At 39.5% G+C, this 4,078-nt stretch overlaps 1 non-coding gene across 1 annotated transcript; it reads left to right on the forward strand.

The window, feature by feature from the left end:
* The first annotated feature begins 1,122 nt into the window (after window positions 1–1,122).
* Window positions 1,123–1,230, forward strand: LOC130971786 (small nucleolar RNA R71). Its single transcript, XR_009082996.1, has one exon. It is a non-coding gene; the product is annotated as a small nucleolar RNA R71 (small nucleolar RNA).
* Window positions 1,231–4,078: the final 2,848 nt, after the last annotated feature.

The raw sequence follows: 4,078 nt of genomic DNA on the forward strand, positions 1-4,078 counted from the left end.
TGGAAAACTTCCCAGGATCTTGTCTCTTTTGAGGTAATTTCTGCCTAGACAAGTCATCCAGTTCTTTGGTGAGCAAAGGAGGTTCATTCTCCCAAGTCTCATTTCCAAATAACTTGTCATTTAGCTTCATGATTGCTCCAAGGTATTTAGCAACTTGCTCTTCAGTGACATACTCATCCTCTTCAGAGGAAGAATACTCATCAGAGCTCATGAAAGGCAGAAGTCCAATGGAATCTCTATGGTCTCATTTTGAGCCTCAGATTCCCATGGTTCCTCATTGGGGAACTCATTGGAGGTCAGTGCACGCCCATTGAAGCCTTCCTCAGTGGCGTCCACTTCCTCTCCATCCTCTCCAAATTCGGCCATGTTGATGGCCTTGCACTCTCCTTTTGGATTTTCTTCTGTATTACTTGGGAGAGTACTAGGAGGGAGTTCAGTAACTTTTTTGCTCAGCTGTCCCACTTGTGCCTCCAAATTTCTAATGGAGGACCTTGTTTCATTCATGAAACTTTGAGTGGTTTTAATTAGATCAGAGACCATGGTTGCTAAGTCAGAGGGGTTCTGCTTAGGATTCTCTGTCTGTTGCTGAGAAGATGATGGAAAAGGTTTGCCATTGTTAAACCTGTTTCTTCCACCATTATTATTGAAACCTTGTTGAGGTCTCTCTTGATTCTTCCATGAGAGATTTGGGTGATTTCTCCATGAAGAATTATAGGTGTTACCATAGGGTTCTCCTAGGTAATTCACCTCTTCCATTGAAGGGTTCTCAGGATCATAAGCTTCTTCCTCAGATGAAGCATCCTTGGTACTACTTGGTGCATTTTGCATTCCAGACAGACTTTGAGAAATCAAATTGACTTGTTGAGTTAATATTTTATTCTGAGCCAAAATGGCGTTCAGAGTATCAATCTCAAGAACTCCTTTCTTCTGACTTGTCCCATTGTTCACAGGATTTCTCTCAGAAGTGTACATGAATTGGTTATTTGCAACCATTTCAATGAGCTCCTGAGCCTCTGTAGGCGTCTTCTTCAGATGAAGAGATCCTCCAGCAGAGCTATCCAAAGACATCTTGGATAGTTTAGAGAGACCATCATAAAAAATACCTATGATGCTCCATTCAGAAAGCATGTCTGAGGGACATTTTCTGATTAATTGTTTGTATCTTTCCCAAGCTTCATAGAGGGATTCTCCATCCTTCTGTCTGAAGGTTTGGACATCCACTCTAAGCTTACTCCATTTTTGAGGTGGAAAGAACTTTGCCAAGAAGGCATTGACTAGCTTTTCCCAAGAGTCCAGGCTCTCTTTAGGTTGTGAGTCCAACCATATTCTAGCTCTGTCTCTTACAGCAAAAGGGAATAGCATCAGTCTGTAGACCTCAGGGTCAACCCCATTAGTCTTGACTGTGTCACAGATTTGCAAGAATTCAGCTAAAAACTGATGAGGATCTTCCATTGGAAGTCCATGGAACTTGCAATTCTGTTGCAGTAGAGAAACCAACTGAGGCTTAAGCTCAAAGTTGTTTGCTCCAATGGCAGGGATAGAGATGCTTCTCCCATAGAAGTCGGGAGTAGGTGCAGTAAAGTCACCCAGCACCTTCCTTGCATTGTTGGCATTGTTGTTATTTTCGGCTGCCATGTCTTCTTCTTCTTTGAAAAATTCGGTTAGGTTCTCTACAGAGAGTTGTGCCTTAGCTTCTCTTAGCTTTCGCTTCAAGGTCCTTTCAGGTTCAGGGTCAGCTTCAACAATAATGCCTTTGTCTTTGTTCCTGCTCATATGAAAGAGAAGAGAACAAGAAAATGTGGAATCCTCTATGTCACAGTATAGAGATTCCTTGAGGTGTCAGAGGTAAAAATAGAAGAAGGAGGTAGAAGAATTCGAACTTGATTAGATAGAGTTCGAATTGTGCATTAAGAAGGAGTAGTACTCCATAAATAGAAGGATGTGAGAAGGAGGGAAGAGAATTTTCGAAAATTCAATTAAAAGATTTTGAAAACATTTGAAAAATTGATTGATAATTTTCGAAAATTCAAAGTGAAAAAGAAATCAAGTGATTTTTGAAAAAGATTTTGAAATTAGAAGTTAAAAAGATTTGATTGAAAACTTATTTTGAAAAAGATGTGATTGAGAAGATATGATTTGAAAACAATTTTAAAAAAGATTTGATTTTAAAAATTAATGACTTGCCTAACAAGAAAAGATATGATTTGAAACATTAAACCTTTCTCAACAGAAAAGGCAACAAATTTGAGATGTTCAATCAAATCATTAATTGTTAGTAAGTATCTTTGAAAAAGGAAAGAAATTGATTTTGAAAACATTTGATTGAAAAGATATGATTTGAAAAAGATTTGATTTTGAAAAACTTTGAAAACTTGAAAAAAAATTGATTTTGAAAACAAAATCTTCCCCCTTTGCCATCCTGGCGTTAAACGCCCAGAATGGTATCCATTCTGGCGTTTAACGCCCAAAATGCACCGTTTTTGGGCGTTAAACGCCCAACCAGGTACCCTGGCTGGCGTTTAAACGCCAGTCTGTCCTTCTTCACTGGGCGTTTTGAACGCCCAGCTTTTTCTGTATAATTCCTCTGCAGTATGTTCTGAATCTTCAATTCTTTGTATTATTGACTTGAAAAGACACAAATTAAAAATATTTTTGGATTTTTAATAATCAAAATGCAACAAGAATCAAATAACAATGCATGCAAGACACCAAACTTAGCAGTTTGTATACTACTGACACTACATGAGACACATAAACACTCAAGTCAAAAGAATTCAAAGATCAGAGTAAGAAATCATCAAGAATTACTTGAAGATCCTTAAGACACATGAATGAATGTATGCAATTGACACCAAACTTAAGATAAGACACTAGACTCAAGCAAGAAACATCAAATATTTTTGGTTTTTATGATTTTGTGAATTTTTTTTTTTTTTGTGATTTTCGAAAATTAAGTGGAAAAAGATATCAAAATTCTTAATGAGAATTCCAGGAATCAGTGCAATGCTAGTCTAAGACTCCGGTCCAGGAATTAGACATGGCTTCACAGCCAGCCAAGCTTTCAAAGAAAGCTTCGGTCCAAAACACTAGACATGGCCAAAGGCCAGCCAAGCCTTAGCAGATCACTGCTCCAAAAGCAAGATCAACAAGCTCTTGTGATGATAAGTTGAAACCTCGGTCCAATGAAATTAGACATGGCTTTACAGCCAGCCAGATTTCAGCAAATCATCATGAAACTCTAGAATTCATCTTCAAGAATTTCGAAAAATAAATGCCTAATCTAAGCAACAAGATGAACCGTCAGTTGTCCATACACAAGAACAATCCCCGGCAACGGCGCCAAAAACTTGGTGCACGAAATTGTGATCACTACTTTTTAATACACGAAATAATCCCTAGTAATGGCTCCAAAGACTTGGTGCTCAATACCATGGCATAAACACAACTTCGCACAACTAACCAGCAAGTGCACTGGGTCGTCCAAGTAATAAACCTTACGCGAGTAAGGGTCGATCCCACGGAGATTGGTGGTATGAAGCAAGCTATGGTCACCTTGTAAATCTCAGTCAGGCAGACTCAAATGGGTATAGTGATAAACGAATAAAGCATAAAGATAAAGATAGAGATACTTATGTATATCATTGGTGTAAGAGCTTCAGACAAACGTATGAAGATGCCTTCCCTTCCGTCTCTCTGCTTTCCTACTGTCTTCATCCAATCCTTCTTACTCCTTTCCATGGCAAGCTTGTGTAGGGTTTCACCGTTGTCAGTGGCTACCTCCCATCCTCTCAGTGAAAATACGTCCCTGATGCTCTGTCACAGCATAGGCTAATCATCTGTCGGTTCTCGGTCCGGCCGGAATAGAATCCAGTGATTCTTTTGCGTCTGTCACTAACGCCCCGCCTTTCGGAGTTTGAAGCACGTCACAGTCATTCAATCATTGAATCCTACTCAGAATACCACAGACAAGGTTAGACCTTCCGGATTCTCTTGAATGCCGCCATCAGTTCTTGCCTATACCACGAAGACTCTGATCTCACGGAATGGCTGGCTCGTTTGTCAGGCGAGCACTCGGTTG

This window comes from Arachis stenosperma, chromosome 3 (genome assembly GCF_014773155.1).
Source record: "Arachis stenosperma cultivar V10309 chromosome 3, arast.V10309.gnm1.PFL2, whole genome shotgun sequence".
Classification (NCBI taxonomy): domain Eukaryota; kingdom Viridiplantae; phylum Streptophyta; class Magnoliopsida; order Fabales; family Fabaceae; genus Arachis; species Arachis stenosperma.